This window comes from Apteryx rowi, unplaced genomic scaffold (genome assembly GCF_003343035.1).
Source record: "Apteryx rowi isolate R43461 unplaced genomic scaffold, aptRow1 scaffold_2, whole genome shotgun sequence".
In the NCBI taxonomy this organism is placed as follows: domain Eukaryota; kingdom Metazoa; phylum Chordata; class Aves; order Apterygiformes; family Apterygidae; genus Apteryx; species Apteryx rowi.
In genome coordinates this window covers 7,570,502-7,592,275 of record NW_020448307.1, presented here as the reverse complement: position 1 = coordinate 7,592,275, position 21,774 = coordinate 7,570,502, and the positions used below count along the sequence as shown (strand labels likewise).

At 48.8% G+C, this 21,774-nt stretch overlaps 1 long non-coding RNA gene across 2 annotated transcripts; it reads left to right on the top strand.

Annotated features, from left to right (window-relative positions):
* The first annotated feature begins 357 nt into the window (after positions 1 to 357).
* LOC112964876 lies at positions 358 to 21,244 on the top strand. 2 transcript variants are annotated; one of them, XR_003253114.1, is made up of 3 exons: positions 358 to 1,355; positions 10,454 to 10,617; positions 19,448 to 21,244. It is a non-coding gene; the product is annotated as an uncharacterized LOC112964876 (long non-coding RNA). The 2 variants fall into 2 exon arrangements; XR_003253113.1 differs by having other exon boundaries at positions 19,118 to 21,244.
* The last annotated feature ends 530 nt before the right edge of the window (positions 21,245 to 21,774 follow it).

Genomic DNA, 21,774 nt, shown 5'->3' with positions numbered 1-21,774 from the left:
CCGGTGTGAACGGAGCCGCTTCCCAGGTACAGGGAGGCACAGGGAAACAGCACCCTGCCGGGAGAAAGCAGCCTCATTTGCAAAGCTGCTACGCGAGATAAAATGCAAGCTCTGTGGGAGAGCTCGCCTCCGGGCTGACTGCAACGCCAGCTGAAAAGGGTCAAGTGGAAAATCTTCGAGCCAAACTGTTCCACTTCCCCTTCCCTCGCAGAGAAAGAAGAAGCGGCCTCTACGGTAGGCGTGGTACGCTTTGCTTTCCGCCAGTTGCCCAGAAACGGCTCCGAAGGCCGAGGCTCCCACGGGCCGGCGGGCGCGGGGCCAGGCGGGCAGCACGCTCTGCGCAGCCCGGCCGGCAGCCGCAGCACCGCGCGCCTGAGCTCGGCACCTGTTGCTGGCGAGGTTGCGCGCTCAGCGGGGGCTCAGCGCTATTTTTGGAGGGCGCTTGAGGGCAGGAAGGATTAGCGTGCCCAAAATTCAAAAGAGCTTGTTATGAAGAGCGAGCGCCCGGAGAGGGTTGCTCAGCAACGAGTACTGCCCCAGCCTTGGGGGAGGAAGAGCTGACCTCACCTCCGAGGCCTCCCCTTGCTGCCTTCGGGTGACGGGAGGGAGCAGATCGCGAGCAAGATGCCCCGGACATACGACCAACAGTCAAGACAATAACGGCATGTTTGTGAGCGCTGAGTGGTGCCAGCGGGCATCCCCACGTGATGCTGAGCAAAGCATCCTGCATCTTCACCAAGCTGAGACAGCTCGAGAGGGCTTGAAGGAAGGAAGCAGAGGACAGGAGAGGAGGAGAAACTTCTTCTGGCATCAGGGAGGTTGACTGAAGAGGGACAGTCTTTCCAGAGACCAGAAAAAACAAAAGAGGAACTTCACAGGGAAAGATTTTTGTGTCAATAGGAGCCAGATCATGTCATGGCACTCATGGATGCCAGAGGAACTTCAAAGCTAACATCTTTAATAAAGATACACCAGCAGGCAAGTCCCTGGGAAGCTTTCAAAGAAGAGTGTTGTTTTCAGCCTTCTGGGAGCAAACACACCACGTCATCTGCTGCCTGGAGCCCCAACTCTGCCCACGGTTGTATCTCTTGTTTTGAGTCCTATGGGGAGACAGGACCATTAGCCCACACAATGCTCAGGCCACATCCTAAATAGCAGAAAGCTTTGTTAGTGTTTCTTTCCATGAGGACATGGTCACCTCCAACCTCTCGCACTCGCCAGCAGCCAAGGTGCATTCCTCCCAGCCAAAGGGATCATTCAAAATGGGACAGAAAAAACAACGCTGGCAATGCTGACATGGACGAAGAAGATGGGACTGGACGAAGAAAATAAAGCAAACACAGGGAGTGCAGAAGGTAAGAGAAAAGCAGCTCTCTCAAGACAAATGTTCTGAAACTTCAGGGGAAGATCATGGTTCTAGTTTTGTCCCCATTTTCTTACTCTTTGGAATTGATTTGTGAGACCTATTCCTGTCCTGGACTGGATACACACCCCTTCACTTTGCCCTCCCCAGAAAAAGACAGTGGCCAGCATTGCTGTTGGCCTCAAGACCCTGTAGCTGCAAAGCAACGCAGCACTGGATGGAGTGTTGAAAGCAGACAGGTTTCAGTGCAGGATGCTGTGTTAAATGTGTCGCAGGAAAGATTTCAGCTGATGCAGAGCTGGGGAGTCACAACTGCCACGCTTGCCTCAACTTCAGTACACAGATAAATCCAGGATACTTCTTAGGAACAAGAGAACAAGCCAGTCCCCAGAATAGAAATGAACACCCATTTCATTAGCTAAGACTTTCCTGTGCTTATTTAAGCATCGATTCCTGGGGTGGCTGCACACTGTATAGAGCTGATTAACAATTACAGAATGTACCAGAGCAGCATCACCAAGTCACAGCTGGGGACTGCAGAACCAACTGGGGCGATTCAGTGTAAAACTGGCAGCTGCATCTCCAGGGTTACTTTTAATAGAAAACCACTTCACTGGGTAACTTTGAAGGAAGCAAACATGTTTTTGAAATCTGCCTTCTCTGCTGTGAATTGCCCTAGCTCAGCACTCTGTAGCTGCCTGTTGGAGCAACCGTCTGGGCTGTACCTCCCCTTCCAATGCCATTTTGTCTCCTTGCTCTTCTCCCTCCTGGGTGGGGATGTACTTCCTGCAAAGCTCAGCTATACCTCCATTTCTTTGCCGCAGGCTACAGAAGGACCCTCCCAGCTCAATTCTTCTCCTTCTAGTCTTCTACATGGACAGTGAGAAGAAACATAATCCTCATCTATCCTAGGGTACATTGCCTCCCAAGACATTTCATGTCCCCTTCCTCCTCTTTAAGGGCAGCTTAGGCACTCCCAGTCCCAAACTCTGCACATTTGCCCTAAACGCTGCTGGGGACCCATCTGGAGCTTGGTCCTGTCCACTGGGAGGTTGAGCTTCCAGATTCAACCAGATGAGGGTATCAGAGAGCAATGCAAGGGGGTCTTTCCTCCACCAGCACTGCCTTTCTGCAGCCTTCCCACCCTCCCATGGCCTGGGGAACCAGCCTGTTGTGTGTAGTCTGTTGGCCCCCCTGAATGAACTGGGATCAGCTTAAAATACAGCGTGGCTCTCAGGGTTTGAATCCTGCTCTATTATTAACTTGGCTGAGGAACAGGAAAACCTTGCGCATTTGGCCAGGGCTTGCTTTGTTTGTGTATTCCCCATCTTCCTCTGGGATGTCAGGTGCCACTATGGGAGACAGGATATTGGATTCAATGCAAAGGTGATGTCAAGTCCTCCTTTCCTACAAGTTGCCACCTCCTTGACCAGGGAGGGGTTCTCCACGCAGTACCACAACTGTACTAGAGTGGTTTCCTATCTACCATCAGACAGGGATTCAGAGCCCTACACTGGGTAAGAGACTGTATCCACAAAGGTTTGGATACTTGGAAGTCCAGGTGTTTCAATAAGTCCTCCTGACCTGTGTGCAACATTGCTGCTGGCTATGCAAATATTACATGGTGGAAGTCAGTGTTTCCATAAAGTCCAATTAAATAATGGCCTCATAACTATTCATTTCTTCAGTGCAGCCTCTCTTGTGCCCACATGAATCCTAATGCACTGATAGGGAATTAATGTGGGTGCCCTGGGTGTCCCTGAGGAACCTGCACTGATGCAGAGTATTAATAGCCCATCTTTATTTCCTCGGAGAATTTGTTGCATGTGGTGCACACAGACTTTAACCCACTCAGAGCAACCTCTTCTTTCAGGCTGTGGTTTCTTTCTGCAGACAGCAGAGGCTGCCTGCACTGGGGCAGATCCCTGCTCTCCCGTGGGGAGCTGGGGTGGAGGGGTGGCTGGGGGGAAGCTGCTGGCCGTGCCGGCACCACTCACTCCTGGAGCAGCACGTCTGGTGGAGACCGCCAGCCTGGCGTCCCGAAGCCAGGGATCACACAAGCCCTTGTACGCATCCAACAACATTTCTCTGTCTCTTCTAGCTTCCTCAGTGTTATTCCTCCTGCTTTGCTCAAATAAACCCATGCTGCCTTTCAGTCAGATCAGCCAGAGACCTGCTCTCCCAGCTCCCAGGACAGGTGGTGTTTTAAAGCAGTGCCGAGTACACCTAACAACACAGAGCCCCATTCCCAGGGCAGAGGAAGGATGCATTCATTGCTTGCTTGCCCCTGGTTGCTTCGATCATGACCTGTTTGTGATCTGAAACCCAGGCTCCAATTTTCTGTCACAGTCTAACACTCCGAGCTTCCTCCCTCTGGTCTGGGCAGGAAGCTGCACTGAGAAAATGAGGTGGTTTTAATTAACCTAAAAAAAAAAAAAAAAAAAAAAGAGAGAGAGAGAAAAGTAGCAGTATCCCTAGGGAAAGAAAGGAGAGGAAAGAGAGAATTTACACTCTTGGTTATATTGCATCCTCCCTGCAAGCTGAGGGATGTCTGGGACAGCCAGGGAGATGCAGAGAAAGACTTGAAAAGAAAAACTTCCAGAGAGACCTGGACTATTAGAGGGTTTATTTGGAGATGAAACATTGAATAGAGTATATCCTATACGTAAAACGCCTGTCACTGCAGGAACCCAGACTGTTAATTGGAATGACAGTCCCTTTGATCATAGGTATATGTCTCCTGGCTGATTCATGCTGAGACATCCTTCTGACCTTTTGAATATTCAGCTTTTTGGGAATAAGCAAATGGGGAGCAGTTCTCTTTTAACAGACTGAGTAATAAAGCCGTTACTGTGATAGTCCTGCTCATTTTCTTCAATGTGATGAGTCAATATCTGACTAATTGATGTAGTCAATAGCTGAGTAATTTAACCTAACGAGAGCGTGACCCTACAGCAGAAAGATGGCTTTCCAGAGCCAGTACTGCCAAGCAAGCGAGAGAGCAGGACCAGGCCTGATGGGACAAATAGCACTTGCTAAAGGCGGTGCTGGAATTAGCCCAACTCAAGGGTGGGGACCATCCATAGCAGCAGGGTGAGTAAGAGCAGGAAGGACACGGCAAATGCAAAGGTGCCAGCAACGCCAGCAGTTCCCCCAGTCCCTGGCAGCAGGGTCACAGAGTCAACACTGTACTGGGACAGGAGACCAGTGCTCAGGGTTGCGGTTATCTGGGGCTGCCAACAGCCTATGCATGACTCTTGGAGGGCTTCTAACACTCAGAGCAGCCTGAGGCTGCTTGAATTTCTACAGGAAAGGGTGCAGCGAGAGGGGAGGTTTGCCCCGGCATCGGCCCAGACTCTGGATGCCTCCATGTGGGTGCAGAGCACGGAATGAGGCAAGGAGCTGCAACCCTGGCTGGGGAGCACGGCTGCAGTCTCTGACCCTCCTCCTCCAGCAGGGAAGTGGGTGGGAGGCTGGCTGGTAAAGGACTTTTGTGTCTGGAGCATTTGTCTGACTTCACTCCCATCCACCGGTGACAGGAGGTACCTCGAGGGAGGGGAGTTTTGTCTGCATTAACAGCCCTGTTGCATGGCCCCTGAGCAGTCATGTTGTCCCCTGGCATGGCATTTGCAGCCCAAGGCATCCCCTCATGTCTCCGGGGGGGACCAGGGAGCCGGCGGTCCTGCCTGCCCTTTTGGCATGTGACAAAGGTTTGTTTGTCATGGGGCTCCTAATGAGCTCCATTAACGCTCCCCTGGGAGAAACTGAGACTAAAGACTCTGGGAGATAAACAGAGCTTCTGCCGGGCTGAGGGGATTTCTTTCTGCAGAACCATTCACCCGTCACAGCTTTTCCCAGTACATTACTGCCTGGCTTGTCTTCCTCTGGAACTGAAAAACTCTGGATATGGGGATTTCCACAGGAGCTCTGCGGGTTGCAGCTGGGCTAGGAAGAGTGCTCTTTTTAGGGACTTTTTACCACTATGTCTATATGTACCTGTTTATTGGGGGGCTGGGTGGGGGGATGCTCTGTAGGTCAGGTCCAAACAAGATGTCCCCTCTCATTTATACAGGTGTAAATCCAACATCGCTCCAGCCCCTGCAGTAACCCAGGACCAGGCTCACTAGCAGAGTTATTAAAGCTCTGCTTTTTCCTGGAAACCTCCCCTGTTCAGATTCCCACGCGACCTCACGTAACCCAGTCCCAAACTCTTGGGAACCCTTATCTCAGTGGTATTATTAGAGGGGAGAAAAAGGAACCTGACTCACTGAATCTTGCACCTGTGTCTGAATTTCCCTCCAGACTCTCCACCAGGGAATGCAGGTTCATGTCAGGGCTGTTTTTCCATCCCGTTTTTGGGGTTAATCTTTCCCAGGCAGTGCCTGTTGGAGGAGGCTCCATGACTCTGTCCCGCTGCGGGCAGATGTCTTTCTGATGACAGAAGTGTCCTTCATGCCTGCCTGTAACCTTCATCCCTCAGCAACCTGGTCCCTATCACACAGCTCCCTCTTGTCCTGTTCTGGGTGCACGGACCAGGTGCAGAATAGTTACAGCCTGAGCAGAGACACAGCAGCAACACGGGCTGAAGGTGCTCAGAGTCCTTCCTACCAACACAGCTCGGGGTGGTGTGCACCGAGGGATGGAGTGATGGGGACCCTGTAAAGGGCCCTCAAGCCTTACCCATGCAGATCTCCCTATTTCCTTCCTCCCCTCAGTGGTTTCAAAGCCAAAGTAAGGAAAAAGATGAGTTCTGAGTAGGAAATTTCCTTTCAGCTCTGCATGTAGTTAGCTGAGACATATCTATATTCTCTGCTGAAATTCAGAGATAAATTTTAGTGGCAGATATATTTCTCTGTCTTTTAGTGATTAGTGCAGCCTTCAGTGACATAAATGCCTCTGCTGATGTGATAGGATTTGTAAGCAAGAGGATCATTTATTACATTAGCGACTGAGCCGTAGGTCTCCCCCACAACAGTAACTAAACCCAATCAATGAAGATGGCCATTCCCTTGTGGCAGGGATTCGCTGAGGGCTCTTCCATGGCAGCTGGGACCAGGATAGTCTCCCCTGAGCAGAACTCCTATAGGGAACTCATTTCTGAAGTAGCATCAGCCACAAAGATACCCCAATGGCTACGATGGCATTTGAAACCCCAGAGAAGGGGTGTGCAGACAGCCAGGACCCCCTGCCTAGCTATGCAGTGCAATTTGCAGAATATAGGCTCCACAGCAAAACTTTTAATGGCTCTACCATCTCCAAGAGAGGGAACAGGCTCCAAGCACCCCCTCTTCTAGCACAATATCTCACTGCAAGCTAGTGGAAGGGACAAACTGGAGCAACCCACCTGCCTGTCTCCTAGAGGGCTCAACCTGCAGCATTCAGCTCATTAACAAGCTGCCTGGCTCCTGAGTTCCCCACCAGCCTCACTTGCTGTACTAGCCAGGCCCCAACCAGCCTCCAGCCCTGGGAGGGCTCAGCTTTGCTCCTGCAGGCTGCAGGACTCAGCTTTGCTCCCTCCTGCAGCCCACAAGCAGCTGGTTCAGCCACCAGCTCTCCAAGAGCTCAAGGTTGCTAGCACCAGGGAAGGCATGCACAGATCACCAGGAATGCCTAGCAGAGAGAGAGAGAGAGAGAGACACTAGCAGCTCTAATAAAAGACAGAAAACAAACTTCCTCAACCATAACCCTACAAGTCAGGTCACCTAGCAGCTCCCCTAGCTAAGCAGTAGAATAAAACCAGGGCTGGGCTCTGGCAGAGCCCTTTACACCTGAACAACCAGTGCTGCCCTCCATGGTTTCCTCCCAGCAGCCACTCATTACACAGATGAGTCGTTAAATGCTCCACAGCTGATCTTAATCTACAGCTCTAACTTTTGTGGGTTTAGGGCACAGTGCAGAGGAAACTGGAGGTAGTTCTCCATTTTCTCAAGATAGTTCTGTAGGTCAGCAAAAAGGAAAGAGAAATGCTAATGGATTTCTTGTTTAGAGGGTCTGCTCTGAAATTCAGTAAATAAGGGTCCTCTCATCAGGAACTTGGAGGGGTTTCTGGGTGCTTTTATTGTCTGCTCATCTCCAGATGACTTTAAAGAGAGCTGGAAACCAGGCTTGGTAGCACCATGCTAACTGGCTAGAGATGTGCTTGCTGGCAGGCAGGACTCTATCAGACCCCTCATAAATCTAACTGTCTCTAGGATTAGCTTTCTTACTGAATCATCAGTGCCTGACTGGCTGTGGACTTGCATATCCAAAACCACTAGTGGTTTTGAGAAATCCCTCTCCTTTGTGTAAAAATCTCCCTGGAGCATCTTGCCCTGTAGTCTGAGAAAAGAAGAAATAACCTCTTGGAGTTTATACCTGCAAGAAGGATACAGACTGAAAGCAAAAGGTGGGTAATAAATCCTAACCAGGCTCATGAAAGGGCTGAAACACCAGCTGCTGTTGAAATCTATCATGCTGAGGAGTGTGTCTGGCTGTTTAAGCCTGGCTGACTTCATGTCCCTTGTCCATAATTGCAAAGCTCTGCAGCAGAGCCTCAAAGGGAGCAAAAGCTCCAATTCTGGGGCAGTAGTGCTGAGGATGAAGGGAGGGTAGTGCCCACACCTGAAGGAGTGTTGGCTCCTATGGCACTCAGGACTGCATTCAGCCAGTGGGGTTAGTTGAGTTGGTAAGGAATCTCCTAAATCAGGCACTAATGCCTTCATTTGCCTATTTTTTACTTTCCCCCTGTTTCTTTTCTTTTTGGCTTTTTGTTTTAAAGCTAGTAAGAGAAATACATCTTGCCTCTGGTCTTGCAAAGGACAGGAGGAGAACTTGCCTTCATAACTTGCTGCCAAGGGAGTGGCTGCATGGTACTGACTTTCCCCTGTGCTGGGAAACAGCAACTCTAAAGAGATAGTTGGAGTCTGATGAAGCCTTGGAGGAGATAATGGCACAACAACAAAAAGGAGGCTCTGGCATTAAATTGAATTAATTGCAACATAATCTTGACAAGTGTGTTCTTGGCTGCCTGATCCAGTCATTTGATGAGAAATTGTGCACCTACTTTCTTCCACCAAGGGTTCATTTCACATGTAAATCACAGCAGGATCTTTTTTGAGTTGGAAGGATTCCTCCTGGTTTTGCATACAGAACACTTCATAGGTTTGTCTTCAGTCCCTTGTTTTAAAACACATTCTGTCCCTCTGCTATGTGCTTCCTCAGATGATCTTGAATCAATCAAAGCATGCTGCATCTGCAGTGCTCCCAACGTGGGTGGCTCTGTAGGGATAGGCTGTGCTGGAACCAAAACCCAGCTGCCCATGTTGAGGTGCCTGTGGTCAGCCTACTTCTGCTCAAAACCAAGGGAACTGCAACCTGTAGCAGCAGAGAATAAGAGAAAAGGTAGGGTAGTTCCAGAAATAGCTCTCATAGAGGAGCAAATCCAATCTTCACAACTTTCTTCCTGGATCCAAGTGATGTGTTGAGTGCTGGGAGTAATGGGACAGAGCTGGGCTAGACCCACCCTGGGCATTAAGGCTGCAGGCTTAGAGATTTCACCCTGAGCCTCGAGGGAGACATGAGATCAGGAACCACATCTAAAACTCAAAGCATTTGCACTTTGGCAGGTCAGAACCCAAATGTTTTTGCCTGGTTCTGTTTAACCAGCCCACCATCTGCTTCATTGCTTTGAAGGGAAGTCTCCTCCTTCATGCTTATATATTGAGCTCTCATTTTCCTTTTCCTCCTGGCCTGCCTTCCACAAAGGGAAGGTAACAGCTTAGCTTTGAAAGGCAGCTCCCTAGGAGAAGCCTTAATCCATTTTCTGTCCCTGGGGATATGGAAAGCTCTAGGTGTGAAGCTGGTTCAAAAGTCCGCTGGCGGAAGTTAGACAGAGGACACTAAAAATAAACCCAGAGTTCAGACCTGAGCTGTGTGTGACAAGAGGGCTCAGAAAGCCAGTTTCTCATCCAGGCTTTCCACTAAAATCAAAACTTTCCACATGCCCTGCTCCAGCAGACCTCGTTTGACATGATGTGAGCTCAGTGCAAAGAGGAGGAGGGGCACCAGGCAGGAGGTCTCTGTTTCCTAAATTAGCCCTGACAGGTGTCCCTAATATGCTGGCTCCACCGTGACACTGCTGAATGAGGGTCATTAGAGATCCTGAAATGGATTTCATCTCATTGAGTCTAACCAGATGTAACCTCAGACCTCTGGGTCACTTTTATTTTTCTGTCTTCTTGGTGCAGAGACTTGACAACAGAATCATACACATGGCCATGAGCATGCAGAAATCATCTTACTGCTAATGCATGCAGTATTGGGCTGGGGCTAGCATGTGATTAGGGGAAACACTGGCAGAGTCTCCACCCCAATGCAGTCATGCTGAATCCCTGCTGACCAGGCAGTCCCCAGAAAATGTTGGTATTTCTTGCTCCTTGGGGTGGATTGAGTCTTGATCTTGCTGAGTTGCAGTCTGTCTTCTCTCTGCTGCTTCTCCAAAGTTTTCTGTGTTTTGTCAGGTCAGTGCTTTTTTTCCTGAATCTTTGATTTCTTATCTTTGTTTTAGACTGTCTCTAACTGATATCAAATCAGCAATTTCACCACTGTGCCATCCCCTTGTTTTTTTCCTTTCTTACCTTGTGTGGCTGAGTCCCTGTCTGCTGTCTCACTTGCAGACAAGATGAGAAAAAAGCACAATGACAGCTCACTGTCAACTGTTCTCAGTAAAACTACGTCCTGGTTCAACCATAGTCCTTGCCCCAGGTATGTGTAGTGATTGCATTCTGCTGGGCCTACATGGAAATGTGCTCCTCCTTCAATAAGGAGGAGATTTATCGTCAGGCGTTTTCTGCAGAGGCTGGGAATCGGTGAGGGATGGAAGGTGTTTGGATGGGTAGATTCCTGATGAACAGTTGGAAAGCAAAACCGCACAGTGCAATGCACTGGGGTTTCGGGGAGAGGGGTTTTTCTCCCAGTATTGCCGATAGTCTGTTGAAAACATCGAGAAATTCACTTCTTTTTGCCTTTTGGCTTCTAATTTTCTCTGTAAAGGCATGAAATACTGTCCAGGACAAGCAACCAGGTTTTCTAATTGTTATCTTCTCTAACCAGTAGAAGCAGAGATATGAATGTCAACAGGAGCCATGTCCAGCGTTATTTAATTTTAGAAAAGCAGATTCTGAAAACAGAAATGCTTGGTGCTGAAGACCTGAAGAATTGAAAACACTTCCTCACAAAATCCTTGACAATATCAGAAAGTCCATTTTTCTATGGTGGTAAGTGATTTATAGACTAAACTTTGAGGTGAGAAAAAAAGTCTGTACCTGCTAATGCTGTATTTCAAGCGGCCTTTGACCAGAAAGCCTCTTCATATCTACTTCAGTTTCCCTGGCCATTTTCTTTTCAATATCATCTCTATTTATGGTTTCTACCTATTAGAAGCAGCTATGTATTTTCAGTCTTTGCCATTCTTACACTTGAAGAAACAATAGAGAGCAAAAAACCCAAGTCTCTCTGCAGAAGAGAATGCATGTGCTGGATGTGGTTGGGTGTTTGTTGGCACCCCTGCCCCACTAGCAGCCCACCCAGGCTGTGCATGATTTCTCTGACAATAATCTGACCTGGGAGAGGGCTTCCAGCTGCACCCGGGCTGCCAAATGCCCGTGCTGGGCCCTGTGGCACAGTGGTGGACACATCCACCTGCCCACAGGCTGCCCGGCTGCTTCGGTGTGACCTGCAACCCACCCTGAGCACTCAGGAGCCCAGAGCAAAGCCACGTACATCTGCAAGGAGCCGTATTTTGGCAGTGACGTGCACGGTCAGTATGGGGGATAGGGCTTATGTACAGAGAGGAAGGTTAGTTCAACAGTTGGGGTATCAGCCTGGCACGTGGGAGACCTGGGTCTGGCTCCCCATGACATTACACAAGACATAATCCCATGAGGCATTCCCACCCCTGGTTTCTGCAAGAGGGAAACTTGGCAGCAGAAGAAGCAAGGAGCGTTTCCCAGGGTGCAGCGTGGACACATGCAAAAAAGACTGTGAGCCCTAAAGACAGCAACCACAGACAGGTACTTTGTAGTCCTCTGCCTTCCTGGGGACCTGTTCCTACCCTCTGTTCTCCAGTCCCCAGGCCAAATCCCCCAGTGCCCCCAGCCTGGCAGCTCACTGGCACGCTACGCTCAGCCTGCCGGATCTGCGGGAGCTGCCGTCCTTGTGATGGCTGTGGGGGGAGAGGGGTGCAGATACGACGGTGAGGTGTACAGTGTATTAATAGTCTGATTAAGCAGGAGGACTTTAATCCTTCAGAGATGGAAGGCTTTTATTAAAAGCCAAGAAGGTAATTCTTGATTTACAAAATGACACAATGTTCCACAAGGCAAAAGAAAAAAACAAACAACAACAACCTAAACTGAAAACACCCCACCCAACCTCAAAACAGTAAATCCAATCAAGCTTTCCTGTTAAATGCAAGCTTTGAAGAACATTGTATTTAATCATTAACGGTGCTGAATCGATATGAATAATCTGAAGTGACTCCAAGCAGCGGGGGCAGGTTATGTTTACAAAGAGATGAATATTGATGCAGCCATCGTAAGTGCAACCCGAACCCTGCAAAGCCCACTCCCGCCATCGCCCATCCGTGGGGGCAGCGGCAAGGGACAAGGGCCACTGGGCTAAAGCAGCCTGGAGCAGGACCCTGCAGCTTCGGTCAACGGGATGCCCTGGCCACCCATGTCCTATGCTTGGCTTGGCTTCTCCATCTGCCTTGCTCCGTGGTCTCCCCCAGGAGGCTCTGGTGGGCTGTGGTGTAGGTGACCCTCTGGACCACAGACTACTTTCCTCTTCCTGCTGCCCATCTAGCTGATAAAAGACATCATGCTAACACCATTCCCCAGGACCGAACGATGCTCGCTCTATCCCCGTGCAGGCTCTGTTTCTGAGGACAGACAGTTGTCAACAACTGGGCCTGCCACCTACCACATGGTGGCAAGGGGATAACTCAAGGCAGACTTTGACCTGCTTAGCTGTCCTGGTGGGACTGTGCAATAAGCAAGGAGCCAAGTTTGCTTTTAGGATTTAAGTTGCATTTGCAAGTTTTAAATATCCCAGCTGCCTTGAACCCTATCTTTTCACTTGCAAAATGAAAGTCCCATGGCATTATGGTGAAGCTATCTCCCCCAAATCACTCTGCAGACAGAGCTCTGGTGGGTGCGTATTGAGGTGTCAATAGTGAATGCTATGTATCTGTGCACAAGTAATTTCATCTGTGGTTTTTCTCAGTCCTTCGACAAGGGAGCCAAGGTGTCTTCCCTGAAGTTCCCACTGCAAGCAGCTTTCCCCCAGCCAGATCAGCCACACATAATTGCAGTCCCAGCTTAACAGGCAACTGCTTATATTTTTGTTTAGTTTTGTTTGCTGTCCTGTTTTTCTTTCTTGGCTTGGCTATTTGACACTGGCTATTCATTAGAGAGGTTTTTATCTGGACATTTTGAGAGTCCTGACGCCTTTGGCTTTGGGGTGCCAATAACTTTTTAATGAATTCCCATGAATTCCCCCAGATGGAAATGAACAAAAGAGCTGGAGGAGGTGATATGGTTTCCACTTTCTGGGAATGCTTTACAAACAACTTGATTAAAAAAGCGAGGGTGTTCTTTTAATAACAGATTTTGTCAGAATTCAGGCAATTAACGTCAAAGAAAAATGAAGCATTTTGTAAAGCAGCCACTTGAACTTCCCTTTCAGTTTAGCTTCTCTTCTGCTTTGCTGTGCTTTATGGCTTCGGTGTCTCATTTGAAGCATGTTAATAGGGGGGAGCAGAGGAGCCCTCCGATTCCCACACTGGCTTTGCAGGAGAAACTGGCTGTTGTTATCAACCGTCCCAGCCACGGCCCTTGCGGCCTGCTGGCACTTTCATCCCAAATGAAGGCTTTTGTGAAAGCTTTTTGGAAGTGCATGCAAATAGACGCAGAGATGCCTCAACGGAGGGCGGACGTGGGTTATTACCGAGAACAAAAACTCACCTCAGTGCTACAGTGAAGAGCACGATGCAGCCCCTCTCTGGAGGCAGCGATCACCCAAGCCATTACGCAGTGGCAGGCCCAAAATAAATATCCTTTCCATCTCTCCCTGGCCTGAAGAAGCATCTCTGTGCACAGGGAGGTGGTTCCTGTTGGGAGAGCACTCAGCTATGGAGTAACCAAAAGGGAGAAAAATTGCACTGGACATACGTTGGAGGCCGTTCTCTGCCAAGCTCTGGGAGAGCCCGCGTGCACAGAGGGTTCCCTGCCCTCACCTCCGCGAGTGCAGGGTTTCGGCTGACATGGCTGTGTGCAATGCATGCTTTGATGTGAGCAGTTCACAGCAGCTGATAACTTTCAAGAGTTTTCCACAGCAGTCCCTAAATCCCTTCCCTCTTTAATGCTGTGCCTGGTTAAGGAGTTGCCGTGCTGCTTCTCGATACACGGGGACGGGAGTGGATGGTTTTCTTTCCTGAATTCTCTTCTGTGAATTCTTTGATTTCCCTTTCTCTGCACAGTTCCTTCCCCTCACCATTTGAGACTTGGAAAAAAAACATGCTGTCTGATGAAAAGAGTTAAAAAAAAAAAAAAAAAATCTCCCTCTACATCATTAACTTGGCGCAGCCTGGGCAATTTCATTCTCCCACACAGCCAGCCACTGTCAATGCCTGCAGCTGAAAGTGAAGATGGATGTGTGCGAAAAAAAATCTTGGTGTTTTATTTCTGAGGGCTGAAATGGACTCACTTTTCATACTGTATCTCGAATGTTTTATCCATATTTTTCCAAATGCTTTATCCCCAAAATTAACCAACCAACCAAAAATTAACCAGTCAAGTTTTAGTTTAACTAGCATTTTACAGTGCTTCTGTTTTTGTAAAAGGCATCAGGAATGAAAAGATCCCTGTCACTGGAGCAATCATTAACATAAAAATAATTGGTATCTTGGAACAAGTGATCTAATCCTGTATCTCATGTGAAAATAGAATAGAAACAGTGACATATTTTGATGCTTTTCCTCCAATCTGAAGTAGTTAAGAGCAGTATTGATCTGGGAGCACAAAAACTAGCAAAACTCTAAATGATAATTGTGAGCTATTTGAAATAAGACTTTTCCAGCTCTCCAATCTCACAATCTGCAATCATACAAGCAAGCTTCATTAACTGGGGAAAAAAAAAGAAAAGGCAGAAAAGGAAACATACAACTTAGGAGAGAAAGTGAATGCAGTAATCAAAGCATTTCTCTTTACCAGTTTATGGGTTTTTAGAATAAAAAAGTAGCAAAAGGAGAATGTTTATAAACTGCATTTTGCTGATTGTTGAGTGAAGTCTTGAAGACTTGCTTTACAGTCAGAAGCAAAAGAGGTCAATCAATATAGCACACTAAAAAGCAGGTTTTAGAGGTGGTTTCCTCTGCCTGTGGTTAGGTATTCTGCTTTGCTCTGGGCACCTGCATGGTTGTGCGTGGCCATCCCGTATCAGGCATTCCCCCAGGTCCCTCCACCTGTGTCGTCACTGCCGTCAGCACATTTCCTCCTAGACCTTGGCACTGTGGTTACGATGCTGCTCTGCTTTGCCTGGAGACATCGCTCGTGCAGGCTGCATGTTGCATCCGATATACCAACGTCTTTAGCACAGCAGTCAGCAAAAATCCATGCTCTCCTTGCAAGTTCCTTTTTGTAGATGGCACTGAAGATAAATGCACGTACGTGAAAAGATCTGCAAGGCTAAAAGCCTCCAAAATTGTTGTCCTCCTCCTTCTGGTCTTTCCCAGGAAGGTGGTCGTGTGTTGGCACAGCCTCTTGTTCCCGTGTGCCCCCTGGTTTTACAGCAGTTGGTCAGAGTTTCTGGGGATTTCCTGACTCCCAGCAGTGACCACCATGAATCTGCCCCTCGGCAGCGCTTCTTGCCAAGGGATGCAGCAAAGGAGCTGCCTGGCCTGTCTGTCTCGTGGTTCTCCAGCCCCCTTTTTTGGTTGATACGCTGAGCTGGTACCAGAGTCTGTAAGCGTGCCCTTTGGCAGAGCCCCTTTGCTGGCTGAAAAATGCCACGTCGCTTCTCCATACTCATCAATATTTCATATGGTGCCTAGCCTGAAAATGATTTCTAAGCCAATGCTGCTAACAAGAACCCTGTTGTGAATCACCCCCCACCTAGACCTGGGACATCAACTATCAAATTAATTTAATTAGTAGTTACTGCAGGTTTTCGAGAGCCATTTGTGCACTGAACATACCAAAGTGCCCACAGAGCCATCTGGCTGAGCCCAGACCTGCAACAGGTTTCCCGAATGAGAAATACGGGCAGTGTGAAAACGATGAGAGCCCCATGCTGTGGGCTTGGCATCATGCAGGATAAGAAAGAGGAAACACTGGTTGCAAAAGAAATGAAAATGAGCAATGACTGTCCCCTCCTGACGCTTTGCAGGCCTGGGGGAGACAGCGGAGCCCAAAGCCTTTCACAGGCACCCCCCAGACTGTGAAGAAGCCGGGCATTGCGTTCAGTAGGTCCTGCTACCACTGAGCCTGCCCGGAGATGGGCTGCTAGGTAGTTTGCACCTTAATCTGTGCCTTGGTTAAGGGCTGCTCTCTGTTGGCAGACCCCGAGTCTGACTGCCCCCTTCCTACACCCCCACACACACCCCTCCTTGCTGGCTAAATAAATGCCTGTTTTTGTGCTCAGGTTCTGTTTGTTGTCCCCATCCTCACAAGGAAATGAAGAGCTGTGTTTATACCAAATGGGTTTATTGAAGTATCAGAAAGCACAAGTCAATTTACAAACGAAATTATATGGTACCCCAGGAATCAAAACTGAAAAACACAGAGATGTGCTATTAAATTAATAGCAAGCCAAGATAAAAGCCAATGCAGACCATAAAATTAGTCAAGTATAATATACTCCCTAAAATTTAGAGCAGTCCCCAGCTCCCAAGTACACTGCTCAATTTCAAAACTAAATAACTAGCAGAGGGGCTTTAGAAATCAATATTGCAGGCCACGTGGCAAAGCAAGCTCCAGAAAGCACTGTATGTGTTTCGCAAAGGGCGACTTACCCCTGGCTTCACTTGCCGCCTGTGAGCCCGTGCCGGTGCTGGCGTGTGCGTCATTGCATGGGTGCTGCCGTTGCATGGGCTGCACGAGGACACCGCGGGTGCCCAGGTCTTGCCTCCGGGAAGCCACGTGCTGTGAGCGCGGCCAGAGCCAGCAGGCAGCTCTCGGCGGAGGGGTGTCTGCTGTACTCACACCGGTATAGGGGCTGGCAGATGCACTCTCCAGAGTGGGACACGCTCTCCCCGTCGCTGCCAAGCATGCGCGTTTGCATTCTGCCTGCTCTGGATGAGACTTCACAGGGCATGGCTGAGGGGACAGCAGCCTTCGGGGAAGGGACGGTGGCTCCGATAACTTCAGGCATTTCCAAGCAGCCCAGCAGGTAGCAGAGGTATCTTGGGTATCACGCACCCCCATGTTTATCAACCTGCTGTGGGTCTCCCAGGACCTGGAGGATGAGGAATTCAGCTCCCTGAGGGCAGAATATCAATGCAGTTTTGGTTGGAGATCCCTTCTCAGGAAAGCCCGCTATTACTTCAGGCTTATTTTCTGTATCACCTATGGGCAGATCACAAATCACATCAAACACAAATGGCCACAGCCCTGCCTGCCTGCAAACTGCCTTGCTAACCCCATGCAGAGGCTCCAGAACACGTCTACAAAACACTCAGTGCCACCCACGGAGTGAGTCCTCCAGCTGCAGAAATGCCGTAGGAATGGGGCAGCAGCCGCAGCAGTCAGTCTCAGACAAAGGCATAATCCTAATTCTTCCTGTAGAGGCTTCTTTCACACTTCAGGAAGGTTTGCATGGCACATACAACTGCCCGGGAACCCCATAGGATTAACGCCTTAGCAAGATCGGGATCAGCTAAACTAATGGGTCCAAAGCATTGCAGAGCATGGAGGGTCACAGGAAACTCAAGTAAGGCAAGCTTGAATTACGTTCAGTCCCTGGGGCTTTGAAGGAAAAACATGTTATAGCATAATGTGCCAGCAGCCCAGTTCCTAGAAAGGGTCTATGCGGGGAATCACAAGGATGTACCCTGCACGCAGTGACCCCTAAACGGAGAGCCCTGCGTGTGCCCAGGTCAGGCTTGCAGGGTGCAGGTCCCACTGGGAGCAGGCAATGCAGTGTAAATGTGTCTGCAGTCAGGGCGTGTGTGTGTTATTCAGGAAAAAGATTTCTGACTGTAGAAGGCTGTTTAAGCCAGTAGCTGAAGGAATAACAAGCTTTAGGGATTAGAAAATGCAGCAAGATAAAATCAGACTACAAACGAGATGCTGATAAAAAAAAAGATTTGAACAAGTTTCCTAGGAATGAGGGTTTGCCCGCTCCTCCTAGTTTTTAAGTCAAGCCTGAATATCACTCTAGAAAAGGCTTTTGTTCTCACTTATAGTGTCTTTATGCACTTCAGGTCGGAAGCACACAGAGGGATCCTGTGCAGGAGGCTGCGTAACTACAGTGAGTGATCAGGGCAGTACTTCCTAGACTTTAAATCAATTCATCTGTGGCTTTTACCTCCCTCCCAAATTCATTTGTAGTAAAAGTCATTTCTGGCTGAAAAACATGTTCTTTGAAAAATGTTGCCCCACTTTCATGTATGATTTGGATGATTACTCAGGGAATGGATTGTACAGGTATGTCTGATAACGCCAGGGACTAAAGCCTCCTTTCTGAGTAGGGCTCACCTCTTGGAGAGGAGCCGCTCTGTGCTCAGCATGCTCGCCCCCATCCTTCCCAGGCGCTCTCTGCAAGGTGCTCCAGCTCATCGCCGTGAGCCGCCTTCGCCGAGCTGGGAAGCTGCAGACACAGGGAGTCACCCTGTCGACCTGGCCCTTAGGTACCAAGTGACGGCTGTCACTCGTCTGAATGCACGTAAGATGAAAAAACGGTCTGTCCGCTGGCCTCTGAAAGGCAGAAAGAATAACACTGCATTTCTTTCTGGGATTAATTTCAAGTGTTGCTGTAGTCTAATGTGTTCTCTGAAATGCAGAGAGAGCAGGAAATGTCCTGGGCTGAGAAACTGCACCAGCCTGAAGAATGCTGTCCTTCCTCAGCACCCTGCTCCATCGGAGAGGTGCTGGCGTGAACCAAAACATGGGGAGAAACACAACATGTATCTTGCAATAAAGCAGCTTTCTCTGGACAGGTCTAGAAACAGCAGTGCTTGAGGGTAACTTGCTGGTTATAGCTTCTGGCAGGTAGAGAGCAAAAGGAGTTGGCATTTCCTATCTCCCTTCCTGGCAAATATCATACACACCTTGAAAAAGATCCAGTATCTGAAGCGGTTAAAAAGCAGATCCAAAGTATTTTGTTCCTTTTTAAAGCAACCTAAAACTTCAATCAAGCTGTGAGAAATAATTTCTGGTTTACCGATCCCCAGACCTGCTTTGCAGTCAGCAGGACTCTGAGACGCTCTTGCTCTGCTCAGTCCCGGCTTGACCTCAGGCACCTCTCCACAGCCGCTGTTGCAGCTCGTGCTGATAAAAGCTGCTCCGCTGGCTGCGTGACTGGGTCTGTTCCTCCCTCTACCATAACAGCTTCAGCCTGTGATGTAGCTGTGGCCCAGGGCGGCCTGTTTTGATTCCACCTCTGTGTAATTGGTATGTGCTATTAGGGGTCACAGGAATAACCTGGCCTCTCTGATGTGGAACAAAAAATTCTCCCTGGTTTTTAACGTGTTTCCCTTTATCTCTTTCCACTGAGTAGCTGCATGAGTTACTTCAATGACATTCACCCTCCAGCTCCTCCAAATTCTACAAAAAAATCTTCCACTTCTGAAATTGGTTTTGGCAGAGGCTAATTCAGCACTCCCTGCCCTGCGTGCCCACCGGCAGCTCATGGTTCACCTTCTCCTCTGCAAACACATGCAGTAGCCAGAGGCCGAGGAGCTCCTGACGTCCTCCTCCAGCACTGGTGGGGCTAAGAGCCCCTGCTTCCCCAACTGCCCCTGGCACAGGCCTGGCAGCGCATTGCTGCATAGCCAGGGAAATGCCGTTTGATTGGTAAGGAAATTAATAGAAGTGGTCGGTCTGGCAGGGAGGGACCACGGCAAAGCAGGAACGGAGCAGCCATCACCCACCACGTGACCAACAGGCATCTCGGATTTCCCAGAGCAGCATAACCCCGCTCCTGTGCTGCAGAGAAGATGTAGTACTGGGAATTGCCCTTGAAGGCTGGAGCGTAGTCACCAGTGGCCAGGGTGCACCACTGGAGGGAGGAGGACAGCAACACCAGGACTGCAACAAGTGGAAAATGACGGCATGGAACCCTCTTGGGAGACTTGTCCTTGCACCTGGTTTGCAATGAAGAGGCTTCTGGCTTAAGGAAGGGGCTGTGGCGTGCTGCTGGCTGTGAGCTTGGACAGCACGTCCCCATGGGCATGCTGGGGCACTGAGGCACTGTGCTAAGCAATGGTGCAGTGTATTTTCCCACTAATAGAGCTGTCCTAGCATGGAGCAAGTATTGCCCTGTACTCCGTGTTCATCTCGAATGACAGGAACAGGATGCCCAAAGTGCGGGTTTCACAAAGGGCAGGACCTTGGGCTTTGCTTTCTGAGCTCTTTTGATGTTTTCACACATGGTTTGTGGGACTTCTTTGACTCCTGCTTGCCATTCTGTCCTCTGATTAACTAACGAGACGTATGATGAAGCCATGACATGCACATGAAATGGCAGGGCCACCGAGCACTTCAGCGTGGCATTGCCCTCAGGCACACTGAAAGCAGCAGGAGTGTGGCAAGCTTTCATAGATAATGTGCTAACATACATTGAAGTATGAACAACAAATTCCCTTCCCATGCATTTAAAAGTGTGTTGTCTGGTGCTCATCCTACACTGGACTTTACCTCTGCCTCACCAAATCAGTGTAATTACTTACATTTTACAGCAACAAAGGTGAACTTTTCAGCTAAAAGAGAAAAGGCTTAAACAAAGCCTAGATAATAACATGCTAGTTTTATAGCAAGACAGAGCACAAGTTTTCTCAGTGATAGATTTCACTAGTCAACTTCTGAACAGCAAGTGGTAACACCAGCTGCCTGCTACAAGTAGCAAAATTAGATGGATGATCCCTTTATCTCCTGTCTCCTGTTAACACTCCTCAGGGATCAATGACTTTTTAAACTCAGTGGCTTGCAGATGTGCCCTGACTGTTTATCTAAAGGCCTTCAGGCTGCATTTGGCCTCTGGAGAGGCAGAAATTGCTGGGGACTGTGCCTTGGATGAGCTCTCCCACACAGAAAAGTGCAGGGTCAGACTATGGGCTAGGTCCATCCACAGCAAAGTGGGAGTCAGCAAGCCTCCCCTCTTGGCCAAGTTTGGGTGAATGATGCCCTTCAGACTTTGCAGGATCCACTGATACACGTAAATCTTCGGTCCTGGTTACCCTGACACAAAACCCAATGCAAGTCCTTCCTCGTGCTAATGGTTGGGTTATGTTTTTACCTGGGAATAACTAATACCTCTAAAGAGAATGCAGTGTCCACTTTAACCACATGGGCACTTTGCAGGGATTTCTGTCCTCCCCAAGCACCCATCCACAAGGACAGCAGTGGGGGGGGGGGAGAAAATCGCTGAGTTCTCCAGGAGTCTGTCTATGTTCAAGACAAACAGTGTGGCAGAGATGATTTTAAGGCTGCTGTAGAGCCAACATGATCGCTTATACCTCAAGGACTTGTGCTACGATAACTCTCCTGGAATCTTCCAGGCTTTGAGCTAATAAGGCAATTACGTGTAAATTCAGTTGTAGGTATCTAATGTCTCTTTGATTTTCATTGTCTTTTGTCTAGGAAACTAAATACAATAATGCATAATAGCAATTAAAGATTGGATGATGAGTAGGAAATCTATCCCTGTCTCCTGGGCAGTTACTGAACCTCAGTATTTATTTTATTTGTTATTTTTTATAAACATGGAATTACTGTGTTACTAAAACTAAATTAACAGAGTTCGGCTGATGTATTCCTGTATGAAAAGCAGCTCTGGCTCCAGTGAGTGGAGGTGATTTCTACAGCCTCCGGCTTGGGCTTCTCTCTGGAAGAGGTCCAGAATGACTGAGTATGGACGTACTTGGAGCAGTGGGTCCTCTTTGCCAGGGTAACCCCTTTCTGCGTGTCCATGTGCAGCCTTTCCACCTGCCAGCCCAGGCTTGTATTTTTTTTTTTTTTTTCAGGAAGCATTTGAGTTTTCGATGCCTTCACCCAGAAACCTGGCATCCTCCGGGCCAGCCCTCTGGGTGCAAGGCCTGGCTTTCCCATGCAAGCTTGCAATCACCCTAAAAATGCGGAGGATGCACAATAGCCTCTTCAGGGCAAAGCTCTCTGTATTGATCCAGAGGAAGAGAACAAACTGAGAAGAGGGTTATC